A 19550-nucleotide genomic window follows, 5' to 3' on the forward strand; every position below is an offset into this window, starting at 1 on the left:
TCCCTGTGCACTGCCTTCTATATGCTTTATCCATATTTTATGGTCAACCAGGGTAATACAAAGGCAGTCCATGGGCAGGTCAACCTGCAGGGAGTGTTTGCTATTAGATGTGATGTGACCGGTCTGTGGGCTACGCTTTCTTGTACTGTTGTTGATCTGTCAGCCAGTCACAGAGAAGAGCAAAGTTATAATATTCTCTAATGCCTCAGATCAATTACTGTCAGTTTGAGCATCAGTCAGACACCTCAGATTAGATCAAGGAACAAAATCCACAACTAAAAATCAGTGTTGATTCTTACAGGACAAGCGAGTCAGTCCCAAAGAATCCCAACTTCAGCTATGAAATGAAGATATTTACAGACAGGAGGAAAGAAAAATGTATTAATAATAATTAATAACTCATCCTTTGGATATTTTTTAGGCTTAATGTTAGGTATATATGGCTGTTTGACTGATAGAGCCTCAGGCACAGGCAGCCATAGCTGGCTAATTCGACTCACTGAACTGGACCTCACCTCTGTGTTTTGTTGTGTTGGGGCCTTTTTGATTATTTTTCGTGGGATTATCTAAAAACTATTGAATAATCTATGGTGCAAAAACAGAGGAAAGTCACTCGGTGACATGAACAGATCAATGTCATCAAAGGTGTTGATTGCTTCTGTTTGAACAGTTTCTAAAGGCTGCTATTTGTTCTTTTGGGAAATGTTTTGCCTGTTTGGTTTGCTGTAGTTGGGCTGTCACAGTGTGGCCGATGTGCTTTTTTTGGGTTGCAAATTTGCGTTGCCGAGAAAGTTAAGCTTTTGAGCTGCTGGGAATACAGTTTATCTAACAAAATGAGTGAGACTAGTGAAATGCCTGAGGAAAATAGAGGAAAGGAGGACAATCAAGCTTGAAATAAGGGCACTGACTTGAAAAATTGAAAGTCTTCAGACAGAATACAAATTAAATGTGGGGAAAAAAACAAAAGGACTAACATATGAAATTAAAGAGCTTACAAAAAAGGATGAAAATGCAAGGGAAGATTGCAACAAACTGGGGAAATTGATTCTGCTGTATTAAAACCACAAAGAAGCACACGAGTCAGTTATATTAAGTCCCAAAGAGGAAAAGGAAACCCATAGAGACTGGTTTAAACGTACTACCGAACACAATTCAGCCGTTATGGAAGCTCTAAAGCAATGGCATTTTGGAGCTTGTAGGCCTTTCTGCAAACTGGTCATGGGGCTGTGGGATGCACTGCTTGCTGCAAATTTAGACATTTCTCCCATTTCCCCAGATGAGGCACCTGGCGAAGTAAAACTGAAAATACTCATTCACTATTGTTCAAAATGACATTCCCCTCTCCAAATCAGACAATATGGCAACAACAGACAAATGTAAATACCACAAGTGTGTGGAATATGTAAAAGTGCCATGGTTCTGGGTCATTTTAACCCAGCATGATCTATTTCTTGTATTTTGGTATTTCTTCTGTATTATGGTTTATTTTCTGATTCTTTAGTTGTCCTGTTTGGATAAGTTTCAGTGTTATTCTGGTTAAGAGTTTAGGTTTAGTTCAGTGTCTACTCTGTGCCTGTCATGTTTCTTGTTTTACTTTGAAGGTCCGTGTCTCACGTTAGCATGTCCAGTGTTACTCTCCCCTGTGTTGTCATTATGTTTCATTCGAGTCAGCTGTGTCCTCATGTGTCTCCACTTCCCCTGATCACCTCATGTGTGTTTCACCCCCATGTCTGGTCATAGTTTTTTGTAACAGTTTATGTCATAATTCTAGGTCTTAGTTCTAGTACCGTAGTACCCACAGGGCACAAGGAGAACAACAGCCCCACATTCAAACCCAGAGGGTCCTTAAAAAAAAGTTAGCATAATGAATGCTTTTCATATAACTTTCAAATGTCAGTCACCAGTATCTCATAGGCAGTCGCTTCAGCTTCAGCTTCAGCTTCCGTGCAGTGGAATAAACTTTAGATTCAATCATGCCCACTTCATGTCATGTCCACTTTCTCTGTTCTGTGTTCCCCATGTCACTGTGAAATGCTGATTGTGTTGAGGCAGCTTTGAGGGTATATTTCTATAGACTGTACCTTGAGTAACAGAATTACTTTTACTCCACCTTTATTTCTGCGAATTCAGGAACCTCAGCCAAACTGTGTTTAGAGAATCGTACCTGACGATGATGAAAATATGGAGTCATGTTTTGTAACAGGACAGCAGGTTAAAATATATCCTTACAGATACGAGTTGTGCATACAAAAGGACAAATCTCAAGGTATTGAGTTACCAGTCCAAGACAATAATACCAACCACAGTTGAAGGAGATTGATTTTTTTGATAGTGACAAACTTCAGTACCAAACATCAGTGAGAGCAAGGATAGAAAGCCTGGAGATTGTTTCTATTTTCTGGAACAGTACACAAGAGGATGACCGAGGGAACTTTAACAGCTGTCTCCATGTTGTCTTGGACAGAGGATTCAGAAAGACTTAGTCTTTGCTAAAGAAGCATTTTGGCAATGAGCATAAAATTTACACAGCTTATATGAAGAAGGCTCCTTAGAGGGCGTCAGTAACACTGAGCATGACATGAAAGCTCTGTAAGCACATACCCTCTTTCTGAGAGTTAAAATGTTCTAGAACACCCTAACTACACGCGTGAGCTTTACAACACGCTTCAACAGGTTGGTCATGATAGAGAATTTTCCCTATTTCAAAAAAAATACATTGAAAAGAATAATTTTAGGTTTAGCCCATTAAAAATGAACACCGGCAATTGCCATTATCATTATATATAAATATATATCTGTATGTATGTATATATATTACAACTTTAATGATTGACCAGCTTCTGGCCGACATCAGGAATCCATGATAAAGTTGTTCTATATGCCACAAGTTCTGGAGTTGTGTATAGTGTATATAGATTGTATATGATGGACATTGTGCTGTCCAAACTATGCTTTCTTAATGCACCATTATAAGTTATCATGGCCAGGAGGACATGTCAACAGGCTATTGGTTTTAAAACCAGAGAAGCTGTGGGCACAGTAATTCAAAATTAACTGGCAACATCAGAGATGATTCAGAACCTTCAAAAAGTAGTAGTTCTCAGATATACCTTTAAGATCTACCAAACTAGTCAGTGGTCGTTACAGCACCGGATTACCTTTAAAGAAAAGGGAATTATGCATACTTGACAATAGAAATGTTGCACCAAAGGGTGTGCTGACCATTACAGAGAAGATTCCAGAGGGACCAATTCACCATTTGTTTCAAACTACACCAACTTAATATATGATATATCAAGGTTAGCAGGTAAGTTACGTGATCGTGATAGTCTCTTGGAACATAGGGAAGGCAACCCCCCCCCAAAAAACGATATGTACCACACAATAGAGGCGGCTGAGGTTATTACTCAGGCTGCCCAGTAACAGTGAGACTTCTGACTGGGATTTAGCCTGAGAACACAGAGCTGGGTTCAGCCTCATGGTGACACAGCATAACTCTGGCTAACCCAAAAAGCTTATTAACATTAAGCATGAGACTGCAGTCACTAACAGACTTCAGTGGCTGTTCATTTACCCAGTTACACTTGAAATTATAATGCTACACTCTGTGACATGAAAAGACAGATTTTTGTTACTAAATCGTGAGCAGAGTGAATTCAACAGATAGATAGATAGATAGATAGATAGATAGATAGATAGATAGATAGATAGATAGATAGATAGATAGATAGATAGATAGATGTCCTGTACTCTGCAGGCAGCATACTCCTGTAATCCCCCAGAAGCAGCATATGGACCACGAAGCACAGACACACAGACAGGGATACACTCAGGACTTAGAAATATGATTCATTTCTTTCCCCTCTCTAATCCCCTACAAACAAGCTGGTGGCTGGCCTGCTCTGGAGGCACACTGTAATCATGCCACAGGCTGCTGCTGCTGCCAGAGCTGAGCGGCCTCCCCACCATCCCTCCTTCCCTCCCTTCCTTTCTCCCTCCCTCCTGTCCAACTGCAGTCCAATTTCCTCTTAATCGATTCCTAATCCCACTGCCGCCATAACACATGCGTCAAACACACGCTCAGGCACACGCAAATACACATAGGCATGAATTCGTACTGACGTGGGTGCAATTGCATCATCAAACATACACTAGTGAATGCAGACTCTTTTAAACATATAGTTTTTCTTTCAGGGAAAGCAACAGTATCCATAAAACACAAGCATTCTGCTAATGCATGCTTATTGGTAGACTAAGAACTTGCAATAGGACACACATCTTAATGGCACTCGTTTCCAGAGGAAAACAACATACTGGAAGAATAAACGCCAGAAACTTACATGTGTAAATAAGAAGGGACTTACAAGGGTGGTTCAAGTTAATCAGGAACCTGCTGCTAGAAATTCTCTGGTGCTCCTAGCTTCAGGGCTGAAGTCAAAATGACAGCTGTAGTAGCTCACAGTGTTGTGATATCCCTGACAGCTACACAAAGGCAATTTACTATAATCGAAATCCATAAAAAGTTTACAAAATATAACAAACGCAAGAAGAAAATTATTACGCTACAAAATTTGATAATAAAGTATGTTGCTTAATCAGAAAGTTATTAATTATACTACCTGTTATATTACTCTGTAACATGATCTGAAATGCATTATTACATTATTATCGTTAGTTAACAATATAAATCTCAGGCTACAGTTCTATAGGCCGACACGTATTCCTATCCTACATATAGGTTTTTAGTGTTGACATGTGGACACAAAACTAAAAGTTGAAAACCAGACCAAGATACGCCCAGGCGTTACCCACAGTGATTCTGTATAAGCATGTACAGGTAGAAATCAAATCTACAATCTGGCAAGCCTGACCGCTCATCACTGCTTTTTGTTACCTGTTAAAGTTCAGGCTCCGGAAGCTGGGCTGGGGTCTGCATTCAGTCAGCTTATCATCACTCTGAGATCTTTGCTAGCTTTGTGTTAGCATACTGTCTGTGCAGATGTTTACATTTTACCATTGTGCTCTTGTCCTTTTGTGCAATAAAAAAGAGTAGGAGAAGTCCACTCCTTGTAAGTTGTAGACTGCTCCACCATTTTCCTTCTTCCTATTCCTTTCCTATTACCTTCCTATTCTTCCATACCTATAACATCAGGTATTTCGGATGTTGCCTGTCATGCAGTTAAATGAAGAAAGTTTGTAATGAAAGTAATGATATATTTAGAACTGTAATGGGATTGCTGAATTTAGTACAGTAAAGTGTTACATTACTGCATTACTGAGAAATAATGTGATTGCAGTAGTCAAGGTCAAGGTCAAGGTCAAATTTATTTATATAGCACATTTCAAACAGCCGATGCTGCACAAAGTGCTTAACAATATAAAAATGGTATTAAAAAGCAACAATGTAATACAATAATAACAGTAAAAAAACAATAATAGGACAATAAAAGAATTAAAACAATAACTAAACTAATTCAAATAAGACCAAAATGCTTGGGTCATAGTGTGTTAAAAGCCAGGGCATAGAAATGTGTCTTTAGTAATGATTTAAATTGCTCAAGTGTTTGTGCAGATCTAATATTTAAGGGGAGACTATTCCAAAGTCTGGGACCTGCCACAGAGAAGGATCTATCACCACGGGTTTTGAGGTTAGTCCGTGGGATGGACAGCATTAGTTTTGAGCTAGACCTCGTGGTTTTTCCTGGAGCATAGGCAGAGAGGAGCTCAGACAGGTAAGGAGGGGCTCGAGCATTAAGTGACTTAAAAACAAAAAGTAGAAGTTTAAATTGGATCCTGTAGGAGACAGGAAGCCAGTGTAAAGAAGCTAAAACTGGGGTTATATGCTCTCTCCGTTTGGTACCAGTTAGCAGGCGAGCAGCTGCATTTTGAACCATCTGAAGACGATGGATGGTGGCCTGATCTAGACCATAATACAATGAATTGCAGTAGTCTAATCTGCAAGTAAGAAAAAGGTGAATAACACGCTCAGAGACGTTAGCCGGAAGGTATGGCTTTACCTTGGCTAGCTGTCCTAACTGAAAAAAACAGGACTGAACTACTGCACTCACCTGCTTATTCAATTTAAAAGAACCATCAATGTAGACACCGAGGTTTTTTACATGTGTTTTACAATACGAGGAAAGGGCGCCCAGAGTGCTGTCGATATGATTAAAGTTGCCAAAAATGACAACCTCAGTTTTATTTTCATTTAGCTTTAAAAAAATTTAATGACAGTTCTTATAGTTACACACAATGCTACATATTGCACAGCAATCAATTCCATTAAAATGCTCCAAAAGGTACTAGCAGTGGAAACAGGGGAAAGAGACGTCCAATTTAGTAATAATTAGCAGTCTGGGAAGTCTCCAGGTATATACGTTCATAATATCCCCTTGTCTGTTTGGGGAACTGAATCCCTTTTAGACCCTGAAAAGACCACTAGAGGAACTGTAGATTTAAGTACTAGAGCAGGGGTGGGGGAACTCCAGGCCTCAAATGGTTTTAGATGTGTCCTTGATCCAACGCAGCTGATTTAAATGGCTAAATTACCTCCTCAACATGTCTTAAAGTTCTCCAGAGGCCTGGTAATGAACTAATCATCATCCTTATTACTAATAATTGCAGAACTCACTGTGCACATTTTGAAACAACAATAACAGATTAAATTCATGTACTGTGGCCAGTTAATCGTGTGCTAACTTGTCAAGATCTGGTGAAAAAGGTCCCATTCACACAGGACTAGAGAACAGTTTACAACCATCTGGCAACCACTGATGAGGGAATAATGAGTACTTATGAGCAGTTGGCGAGGTTTTGGAACCACTCCCAACCTTTTGGGGACTACACAGTTCTCTCTAGCAACCAGTGGTTGTATAAATATGACAGACAGCTTTTGAGCAAAGTGTACTTCAAATCACGTAAAAAACGTAAATATTTTGAGAGGGCAAATGTTTGATAGGGTTGATAAAGCATTCACAGTACTTTACTTGTTGTATATTTTGCCATTTTATAGCCAAAATGTATTAAATTAATTATTCACCATATAATTCTACACACAATTCCCCATAATGACAAAGTTATATCGATATTTTTGCTAATTTATTAAAAATACAAAGCAAAAAATATAACATGTACATAAGTATTCACAGCCTTTGCTCAATCCTTTTTTGAAGCAGCTTTGGTAGAAAGTACAGTCTTTTTGAGTATGATGAAGCTTGGCACACCTGTTTATGGGAAGTTTCTCCCATTCTTGTTTGCAGAACCTCTTAAAGATCCATCGAGTTGGATGGGGAATGTCAGTACACAGCCATTTTTAAATCTCTCAAGAGATCTGATGTTCAATCAGGTTCAACTCTGGACTCTGGACCCAAGGACATTCACAGAGTGGCCCCTAAGCACACAGCCAAGTAGTGTTTTGGCTGTGTGCTTAGGGTTGTTCTATTGGAATATGAACCTTCACACTAGTCTGAGGTCCAGAGGGCACTGGAGCAGTTTAACATCAAGGATGTCTGTGCATATTGCTGCATCCATCTTTCCCTCAACACTGACTAGTCTCCTACTTTCTGCTCCCAAAAAACATCCCCACAGCATGTTGCTGCCACCACCATGCTTCACTGTAGGGTTGGTATTGGCCTGGTGATGAGCAGTGCCTGGTTTCCTCTTAACATGACTCTTGGTATTCTGTCTTTTATTGGTTTATTTTTATAGCATGGTTTTATGCATGTTTGTATATATTTTTGCATGCTTTTATTTTGAAGTTTGTTGGGTGTTTTACTTCCTACCCACCCATAACAACACCTGCATTAACACCTGCTCACACTGCATAAAAGATGGGAGGTGTGGGCAAGTCGATAGGAGTCACAGAGCATGTGCAGAATGGCATGAAAGCATGAAGACTGCAGAGCTTCAGCAGAGCAACAGGATGGGGAAGCCAGACAGAAGCCAAGGAGATTGGCCCTGGAAGTGTCTGCTGAACTGCTGTTGGATATAGTGGAGGAGTTGTATGCAGTAAGGCCTTTCTCAACCAACCAATGAAGAAGAGGGTTTTCTGTGATGGTTGGTGCAAGAACATCCATGTCAAGACTGTTGCACCTGTCATACATTGTATATGTGTAGGACTTTTAGCTTGGTTTTAGTTTTTTAAATGCCCTGGACTTGTTTTATTGTAAATAAATGTTGAATTTTGTGCTCCTTGGTTATCAAGAAATTGAATCCAAGTGTTAAACTTGTATTTGTTAGCTGTTCACTGGAACTCTCAATGAGAAACCAAAGAGGTGATACATACAGTATTAAAATGTAATTATTTATCATAGCACAACTGTTCCTCAATAAAGTTACCTAAGATTAACTGTATCACGTATTTGGTAACGAGTTAGTCATTTATTTTTCATTTGTCAGTCATTAGCATCAGATATTATTTATCATACCTCAACATCGTAGCATAGCATAGCCCTAGTCTGAAATCTGCACAGATTACATAAGAGACATTAAAAATAATAATTCGTATCAATCATTTAAATAAGATTTGTAATGGTCCAGTAATACTTCTAAATCACATAGTACTGCAGTGTAAGTAGTGAGTGATCTGCAGCTAACAGTGGTAACAAGATCAGTATTACACTATGAATGGATCAACCAGCCACTGTCAGCCTCAGCATACACTTCTGCTTAGGGCTTTACTGCAGATTACAACTTAACACCTAGTTAATATCACTAATAGTAAAAGTCAGACTTTAGAGCCGCAGATTAATGATATGCTTCACTGAAACAGTTGTCTGGATTATGGAGGCACTTGGCATTTGGAGCTAGTGAGAGCATGTATCCAAGTGACTGAACCTGAGGCAACAGGTAGCAGTGTGGCCATTTCAGTACCTCTCTGGTGCCTGTGCCACTCTTTCTGATGTCCCACCTCCCATCGGAGGTTTCGTTTGACTTCTTTCCCGCTGCATGTAACCTACCTCTTCTCCCTCTGCACCCTTCTCTTTCTCCCTTCTTCTCACATGTTCCTTCCTTCACGCCGCCTCCCCTCGTCTGACCCTTCCTCCCCACCACCTCCTCCAGTGTGCCCCTTCGTTCCCTCCGCTCCACCTCTCCTTGCAGTTTGTTATTCTTGCTGATCTAATTTAGAGAATGTCCCAAATCCTCTTAGTGTCCTGCTCCCTCAGCGCAACACTAAGTGAATTAGATGGGATTACTGTCTCCCTCTTCCTCCTCCTCCTTCTCGTCCTCCTCTTCCTCTCCATCCACGCCATCACTCTCGCTCATCATCTCTATGTCCATCTTTCTGTGGACATTTCTCTTTTCATCGGCGGGATTAAAGCCTTCTCCCTCTCCACATGACAAATTGGTTCCAATGTTCCCCCTGCTGACAGATGCTGTCGCAGGCCCAGTCCATCATGGAACATTAAGTATCGTTAATTAAACTTTGACCTCTTGCAAATAGAAAAATAAAATCATGACATAACACAGATGAAGTCCATCAAACATCAGCATGTCAAAGTAGAACAGGGAGAAGATATTACAAGGAAAGCGCTGTATGAACATGGATGCTGCTGATCAGGGTTGCCGCTCACCCTCGTTCCACTGCAGGCAGCACTGCTGGAACCACGTTTCTCAACTGTGTGACTGGGATTGATTGCACAGGATGCTGGAGGAACCCCAGATCCAGTTTTGTGCCAGTAGTCTAATCCTCAGTCTGGCTCCCACAGCTTCACCCTGATCTCTCCTGTTTAATTGCAGGGTCAACTTAGGTGCTGTTTACCAGAACGAACTCTGTGGTAACACTAAATTTGTCAGAATCCCTTTTCTTTCTTAAAAAATGTGAGATGTTGGTGTTACCATAAAAATATTATTTTAACCATACATATACACAAGCTGTCTCACATCCTGTACTTATGAACTTTAGTCTTGTTACCTAGATTAGGTAGGACTTTCTTACAAATTACTCAGTTTTTGAGCCAGAGCTAAATGTTGGACCATTTTATTAGTTTGTTACTTAGTATTAATGAGCAGGCTGTGTGTCTATGTAGCGCACCTGTAAGAAAGAGGGTGTGAAACAGATGGAGACGAGGAAGATGGGAGATTCTTTAAATGTATTCATAAATTTTTTTCAACCATTCACACATAATAACCTCACCCCCACTAACTGCATGTCTTTGCACTGAGGAAGAAAGCCAGAGTACCCGGACAGAATCCACACAAACATCAGAGAACATGCAGACTCCACACAGAAAGGCCTGTGAGACCAAAGTGCTATCTCCTACTCCACCTTGCTGCAAGCTGGTGATTCTAAATAAGGCTAGGTTAGCCCTGTAACAGACTGGTGACGTGTCCAGGATGTACCCCACCTCTCAACCTATGGCAGGTGGGATAAGTAGGCTCCATCGGTGGAGATTGGATGGATGGATACATTTGAAGCTCAAGGGAAATGTTACTATTTATGGATGACTCATTTCAAAAGGGAGTTTGTGTTTACGTTCTTTTCCCCCCGAGTTGTCTTTGAAAACAAATTGAAAGATAATTTTGCATTAACCAAAAGTTTTGTGAGAGTGCCGGACCAGTTAATTTGCAGAAGAAGAATCTTATTATCATAAGTTCTGTGCATAAGTTGCAGCATTTGGCTTGAGACAACACTACTCACGCAATATGCAACATGTAAGGGCTCAGGAGGTAGAGCAGTTGAGCTATTAATCACAAGGTTGGTGCTTCAGTCTCTGGCTTCCTCAGTCTGCGTGTCTCAGTGTCCTTGGGTAAGATATCTAACCCCAAGTTGCTCGTCCATGGATTCTTCAGAGAATGAATGTTTGTGAATGTTAGACAAGAAAAAGAGAAAAAAAAAGTAGAGAAAACGTGCTTGTATGAACGGGTGAATGGAGCATGTTGTATAAAGCACGTTGGGTGCTCAGATAGAGTAGCAAAATGCTACATAAGCATAAGAACCAATCCCTTTAAGTTTGTTATAGTTATTCACCATGAAGTTTTTATACAGACATAATTTTTGTAGCTTTCCCTCTGTATGTACAAGACTTATATCCAAATCCAATTTATTTATATAGCAAATTTAAAAACAGAAAGTTTGCCCAAAGTGCTGTACAGAAACAAAAGGGTAAAACACAAGATAAAAACACTGACACTCACATAAACACATAATAATACACATAATAAACATATCAACTCACACCAGTCTGAAAGCTGTCGAAAAATGGTGTGTTTTCTAAAAGCGACTTAAAAACAGGAAATGAAGATGCCTGTCTAATATTTAAAGGCAGCGTATTCCAAAGTTTGGGGGCCAAAATTGAAAAGGCTCGTTCTCCTCTACATTTTAGCCTAGATTTTGGGACAACCAACAGGAGCTGGTCAGCTGATCTAAGGGTCCACGAAGGAATATAAGGCTGAAGTAACTCAGAAAGGTATGGGGGAGCAAGACCATTAAAGCATTTATAAACCAGCGTTAGACCTTTGAAATTAATTGAACAGGAAGCCAATGAAAAGAGGACAGGATAGGAGTTACATGTTCATGCCTGTGGGTACCAGTCAAGAGGCGGGCAGCATGATCCTTGGCTGACTCCAACATACAGTGCATTGCAGTAGTAGTAGAGTTGAAATAAAGGCATGTATTACCTTCTCCATGCCACGTCTTGACAAAACTGGCTTCAGCTTTGCTATTTGCCTCAACTGGAAAAAGCTTTTTTGCAACACAGAACTAATATGTTTGTTCAATTTAAAATCCGAGTCCATAATGACTCCCAAATTTGCCACGTGCTGTTTGATATAAGACCCTAGCCAACCACAATTCCCAAGCGGGTTGCATGAAATATTATTAGGCCTAAATGCAATCACTTCCATTTTACTCTCATTGAAGCTCAAAAAGTTCAGAGCCATCCAAGCTTTGTCATCTTCAAGGCAGTTCAAAAGGATTTGGATGGAGCCTGGGCCATTTGGTGCTAAAGGCAAATAAATTTGGCAGTCGTCTGTGTAGTGAAAGGATATTTTGTGTTTTGTAAAAATAGACCCCAAAGGGAGCAGGTATAATGAAAAAAGAAGAGGGCCAAGGATTGAGCCCTGGGGTACCCCACAAGAAAGAGGGGCTGAGGTGGACTCAAAATTTTCAACATTAACACTAAACGTTCTGCCACTCAAATATGAACGAAGCCAATCCAGTGCTGCATCTTTGATGCCAACCAGGTGTTCCAAACGGGAGATAAGAATACTATAGTCAACAGTATCAAACGCTGCAGTAAGATCTAAAAGCACAAGGATCACAGCACTTCCACAATCATTAGCTAAAAAGATATCGTTAAAAAGTGCTGTTTCAGTGGAGTGTAAATGTTTAAAACCAGACTGAAAAACATCCATGATACCATTAGTATCTAAAAACGTATTCACTTGGGTAAAAACGATTTTTTCCAATATCTTTGAAAGGAATGGAAGTTTTGAAATGGGCCTAAAATTTGAGGAAACTAAAAGGTGAAGGCCAGGTTTTTTTAATAAAGGGTTTACAATTGCATTACAATTGATACATTTGTATCAAACCTTGCCCGATGAGGCATTGATGGTCGTGTTTATTGAGACTTTGGATGTATACAAAACTGTGAGTCAATTGCTTTCAAAACGTTTTGTGCTTTTGTTGTAATACCTGTACTGATTTCCGAAACCCTGCCTCGAACATATGCCCGTGATGCAGCAATAATGAAAAGAGTGAAACTAATACTGAAAGTAAATGAAATTAAAAACAAAAAGTCAAAATGGAAATGAAATTAATTAGAAAATACAAAACTATATTCAATCATGTTAGGGTTGGTTAGATATATAGATATAGTAAATATAATCACATGTAGATTTAAGCAATATTGGCAAAAGTATAGTCAGTGGTAGATGCTATGTGTTTTTGGTAATTGCAGTTAAACATTATTGTTATTACAAAAAAACATTATAAAAAACAGCATCTGTCTCATGCTAGTGGTAACATAATAATTGCATGTAGGTGAAAATCTAAACTGGGATCAATCTCTTCACTGTAACAAATTCCAGCTTCACTTACAGATGTGCTTGGCCTTTACACGTGGCTCAAACACGTATCAGTTATCAGTATTTTATTACCTACAGTTGTTCTCATTTTCAGTGTTTCTACTTTGACCACTACATATGCTGTATTTTCTGTGGATTACACTGGTAATCATCACTCGTCACTGCCCTCTGTGTCTGATAGCATCTAGTGTTGCCTGAGAGCCGCTGACCTTTGCCCCCATCACTCCACCACATTTATGTTACCTGTGATTTCTTACTTCAGTATGAACACTTCTTTAATATCCTGGAATACTTTACACATGTTTTACCTTCATGGAGCTGCATCAGAGCATTTTACATGACACAGGACCAAAAGTCCTGCTTTTTAGCCTAAAACCCCACTCCATGTTTTTGTCCCCCCTCGCCTTCCCGTGCTCTGTCTTTGTCTCAGTTTTCTCCCCCTCACTCGTCATCTGTAGGCCATCTGATCCCCCCCATAAACAACGACTACCTACCCATTTCTCCTCCTTCACTTTCAGTAATTCCAGCGTTGCCTCTCTCGTTCGCTTGCTCACGTAGCTCGCCCTAATCCAGCTCTGACCTCAATCCCGTGATGTAATGGATCATGTGACGCAGGGAGAATGGGAGAGAGGAATAGAAAAGAGGAGAGCGAGAGAGGAACAGGGGACGTAAAGTGGGGAAACATGGCCTAATCCCCAACGCTGGAGCTGCAGACCAATCACAAACTTGTGGCGTGGGAGGGGTGGGGGTCAGGGGTGCCTCCATTAAGTTACAAAATGTGAGTCAGACACACACATAAGCACACACCAACAACACACACTCCTTCTGGAAACAACAAGTCAACATGTTTGTTCCGTCTCTGTGACTCGGTGGCTATTTACATGTCAGTGTGTCTGCCAAAAAAACACATCAACAGCCAGGGTGTTTGTGACGGGCGAGCAGCCTCACACTCACACAAATATTTACTGTGTGTCACTGTGATGATATGAAGAATTCATCAAGAAACGGCATCTATTCATTGCCAAATCATGGGCATCGAGCCTGCAGTCTGTGCCGTGCAAACACGCAAAGGCTTAAAAGATCGCTTTTGACTGTACATGGCTCATAGAATCGACGCAATATTTGCTGTAACCATCAATTATTTTGTTCTTAAGTAGTTAAAAGCAAAGAAAGAAACGCGTGAAGTCACTATATTCTCGGGGGAAACTGCTTGCTATCCATGTTTCTGTTTCACTGCCCATGCACACGTCCTGCAGTTGTATTTAATTTGGAAAAACAGACACAACATGAGGAGGAAATATAAGGATAGGGAGAGACTGACCAGTCAGTCACAAAACTGCAGTTCTTAACTGTTCAACGAAGGGCGCTGTAGAGAGGCTGCCGAGCATTTCCCATGTGTCTGCAGACTGTATGTTCTCCCTCCCTCCTCGCCTGCTTCTGGTAGCAGTGTGACTAGAGAAGCACATGGCCTAAGCGATGCAAGCCAGCACAGACACACACATGCACACAGGGACACACTGGTGCTGCACAGTAACATGAACAGGGATGTAAAATGTGTCGCTACTCATTTACTTACTCGTTTCACTTGAGTGATTGATCTTAACTTTGCTGTGTTATATGAGCAGGGTTTAGTGCTGCCTGTAGGTTCTCCCTGTGACTGTGTGGGCTTTTTTTTTATGTTATCCAGAGACACATGCATGCTGGGTTAATTGATCATTCTTAGCTAGCCATGAGCGTGTAAGTCTTTCTGGTTAACAGTAGTCTTCCCTCAATGAAAGAAAGCCTTTTTCAAAGCTTTGTGTTGATCTTTAAGATCTTTCACTCACAAGAAAACATGCACAACTTTATTATTTCTTCTGAAATAATTGTAAGAGCAATTCACCATATTAATATCATATTGTATAAAAATAAGACTGGAAACAATTGATCAAGAAAAGAACTGGTCAAGAAGGTTTTTACTGAGGCCGTAAATCAAGTGAGGAGAAGGGCAATTCTTCTCATAGGCTTCAATACAATCTGACTTCCTTTTGCAATAAGAAATGTCACCCCCTGCTGGCCATCAGTAAGAATGCATTTTTAAGGCACCCCAATCTTGGCATCACTTTTCCCTTTTTGTTTTCCAGACAAAGGGATTTTTTATAGACAGTCAGCAGGTTACCTAATTTTAACCTAAATACCTTTATCATTCTAATGTAACAGCATTTTAGAAAACATCTCCCACCCCATGCAGGAGACTCTAACAGCACTGAGCAGCTCCTTCAGTGGCTGTGGCACCCACGATGTGGGACGTGGAGAGATTTCGCAGGTCTTTCCTCCCCACTGCTGGCAGACTCCACAACAAAGACTTCAACTGATCAAACACACACACATCCACACATGTGCAATAGCAGTAACACTAAGTGCAATACTCTTTCTGGCATCGTTGTATCATACTCATATCGTATATAGCATTTGTATTCTATTTTATTTGATTGTATATAGTATTTTATTTTATTTTTATTATATTCTATTTTGTGCAGTTTCTTATGGATATATTATTCCAGTGTTTTTTCTCTAATTTTTCTATGCAACTTTGCACTGTCCACTGCTGTAACAAAACAAATTTCCCACGCGTGGGACTAATAAAGGTTATCTTATCTTATCTTTTCTCTGACCACATATATACTGACCAGTGGAATCACACTTCAGCATTAAGTGGATTAAAAAGCTACATGAAAACCATCACTTGCGCTAACCCCACATGTAGTCCTTAGCATTCAGCTATTTTTTCTTTTGTTCTTATGTCCCCCTCATTGTCCACACACAGTGTGGACAAACAGCTACAGTCTTTATTAAACAGCATGTGTGGGACTCCACTGAACCCTGCTGTGCTGCTAGCTGACTACCAGCTTGTGTTAACAGGAGACCACAGTTAATCCCTCAGAGCAATTCCCAACTCCATCCACCCCAGCCCCCCACAACCTCCAGTTCCTCATCACCCCCCACTTACTAGTCTCTTTGTGGTGCACTAGTACATTACAGTAATCTCTGTGGTCCACTCTTGTAGTCTTAACCCATTCACCGCCCTCCCACAGTGACTACATCCCCAAATGCTGCAACCATACAATTTAAAAAAACAAACAAACAAACAAACCCAATGTTACGTCCATCTTCTGCCAGACATCCCAGCTGGACTTCACAGGACAAGTGAGGTTAAACCCACTTCAGTCTCAGTTTGATTTCACCTACTTATTGTGAGGTTAGGGGCATGGATGGATGCCAGAACAGGCTACTATCGCTACTATCCACTCAATTTGACCTCCAAGAGCATTTTTGGTGTAGTCACCTGAAAAATACTATGTCCCTCTTTGAGGTACTGCCCATCCAAGAAGCTTGTGCTCCAGTTTTGGTTAATCTGTCACTTAGAAGCATGATTGTGCCTGGTATCTTTACAGTTTGTGAATGCAGCTTGCTAACCAATCTGGCTAGCATTTCAGGGCTAACCAATTAATTTTTCCAAGGTGCCACATGAGACTGTTGTTGAGGGTCACACCAATAAGCTTATAAAGAGATCAAATGAATACAGATCAAAACTGAGTTCACCTTATTGGTGTGGCCCTCCACAACAGTCACAGTTTATCATGTGGCCCCTTGGGAAAATAAACTGCCTAGCTTCTTAGCTTAACTTAGCATACTACACTCTCATCCAAGTAAGGTCTCGTCTGGCTCCTTTACAGCACATCGAGGCCCAATTGAACACTTTAAATATAACCCAATAAAAACTGTGATTATAATTGTTTGGATAATGATGGGGACATGCTACATATGTTAGGTGAATTTGAACGCACACATGACCCGTCTTAAAACTGCATTACAAGGATGTAAGTTGGACATGCGATAACACAATCAATTAGAAATAATAAAGAATAAGATGGATTTATGTCCTGTTATAAGGTAGCATTTTAATTCTCTCTCGGAAACGCGGTGGCGTCTGTATGAGAACAACCTGCTCGTTTCTATTCATGTGTTGTGGATGTTGGACTAAGAGCAAGGACTACAGGAAGAACAGCTAAGGCTGATGCTAGTGGGGATCCTTATTAAACAAAGAAACAAAGAAACAAATGACATCAGACTTTTCACCTTCACCTTCACGTCTGACAAATTTGAATGCTTTAGAGTTTAGATTTTAGAGATTGATCCATTTGAACTGTTTCAACTGGTTTAAACAGTGGAGATTCCTGTTTGCATAGAGTTTTATGCCAGTTTTGGCCCCCACTCGTTCCCCCCCACCATATACATCTGTCCCTCTTCCTTCTTCTCCTTCTGTCCTATGTATATACCCCCTCCTCCCCCAGATAAGACACACAAACACACACACACACGCACTGTACCAGTTCTGTTCTAATCTGGGGTCGACCCCTCAATTTGCCCCCTTCTCCCCCAACACACACACACACTCATCTCTCTCTCTCTTCCTCAACATCTACCCACTTCCCTCATTTGCCCACTCCCCCCCTCCACTCCTCCCAATCCCAGCACTGTGTTAATCTGCTGCTGGTCTGACGGTCAGCACTTTGAGCAGCAGACAGACAGATTGGCTGTAATCCCCTGAGTGCCACAGATGGAGCGCCACTACGCAGACCTTGGGGAAGGTGAATGCACAGTTGTGTACAAATACACACACATATACACACTGAAACACGCACAAAGACAAAAGCATGAAATAGAAAGAAGAATAACTATGATCATACCTCTTTAATGTGTTGACATGCAGAGTCCATTATATGTTGAGCTATTAGAGCTGTAGTGGTTTCACATGATGCTTCTTTGTTTTAAGAGCAAACTGAATGTTTCTAAAGAGCAAAGAAAAGCTAGAGAGGCTCCAATCAGTGGCAAAAGCTAGACACAAATATTTCACACAGTAATTCCTCGTTACTGCAGCTTATTCAGAACAATAAAGGCCTGGCTCACCTGCTACCACCATGCTACCCTTCAGGTCCAAATCCTGAAAGAGACCATTCTTTTCATATTCTGCCATGAAATCCTGCAACTGACAATTAGTAGGGTGTTCCTTTCATCCAGAGCATGAAATTATTTCATGTATAATTAACTGGGTAAGTGTGTGAAGCCAATTTTCAGTATAATCTGGGAAAATGCGTCCCGTTTGGAACAGGAAACAGACTGGGTTATTGTGCCACCGAGGCAGGATGCTTAAGTCTGATCCTGGTATGGATGTTTCAAATAATCCAATACAAATTTATCTGCTGAGCTGTCATTTAAAAAAAATGTAAATACATGAAGCGAGACAAAGCATATAAAGGTAAATCGTGGGATGTAAAAAATCAGCTCGTCAAACTTATTGATCAGGTGATATTCCCCCCCCCCCCAATCACCTAACACCCGCTGCTATACAGGCTGGGGCACTTTGGTCAGTTTAACTCACGACTGAGGGTGGAATTTAAATGAGAACACGGGGTGTTGGGTGGCATTCAAGGACAAAGGCTCTGGCAGTCAAACCCCTGGCTGTTGGAATGTTGGATCTTGGGATATGGCATGTCACATCTCATGTGGGGGAGGAGCCTGACCTTGCGTATAAGGTTGCGAGACACTGGATAGATATAATAGGGCTCACCTCAAAGCCCAACTTCAGAACTTTGACTCTGGAACCAGTCTCCTTGAAAGGGACTGGACTTTGTTTCAAACTGGAGTTGCCTGGAGTGAGCAGTGGCAGGCCAGGGTGGCTATTCTTGTATCCCCCTGGCTTGCTATCTGTACGTTCAGATTTTCCATTGTGCACAAGAGGGTTGTGTGTCTGTGCCTTCAGGTCGGGGAACTGGTCCTGACTGTTGTTAGTCACTTCAGAGTGCCCAGATCTGCTTGATCTGAGCCTGAATGTTATTCTGTTACTGAACTTGTGCTAATCACAATTTGTCCATAACAAGCACGATGTTCAAATATAAGGTTGTACATAAAAGCATGAGGTGCAACTTGATGACTGTTTTTGTAATCATTTCGTGACATCTATGATCTCATGTCTTGGACACTTGGATAAAGAGAAGAGCTAATAAATCCTTCGGATGGAAGCTTTGGAACATTGAGTCTAAATAAACAATGCTGCACGGAGCTGCGGCCACAAGGTGGTTGGTGCCAGTCGAGGATGTAACGATGTAGTTTTCATCCTAGGTGTGGAACACTGCAATTTTGTTGGCTTTGTAAGGTGGTGGCTTCAAGCTCGACCACGCAGGAATGAGAATTAGCATCCCCAAGTTTAAATATCTCTGGGTTTTGTTCATGAGTAAGGGAAGATTGGAGCGGGAGATTGATAAGCGGATTGGTGCAGTGTCTGCAGTGATGCAATCTACATCCCTACTCTCACTTGTGGTCATGGGATCTGAGTAGGTTTGGTTATCTGAGTAGGATGCCTCCTGGGGCTCACCTGGGCAAGATGTTCCAGGCATGTATTACCATGAACAGGCCCCGGGGTAGGTCTACAACACGCTGGACAGTATACATCTCTTGCGTGGCCTGGAAATGCCTTGGTGTTC

Source organism: Simochromis diagramma, unplaced genomic scaffold, assembly GCF_900408965.1.
Source record: "Simochromis diagramma unplaced genomic scaffold, fSimDia1.1 OVJJ01000348.1, whole genome shotgun sequence".
Classification (NCBI taxonomy): domain Eukaryota; kingdom Metazoa; phylum Chordata; class Actinopteri; order Cichliformes; family Cichlidae; genus Simochromis; species Simochromis diagramma.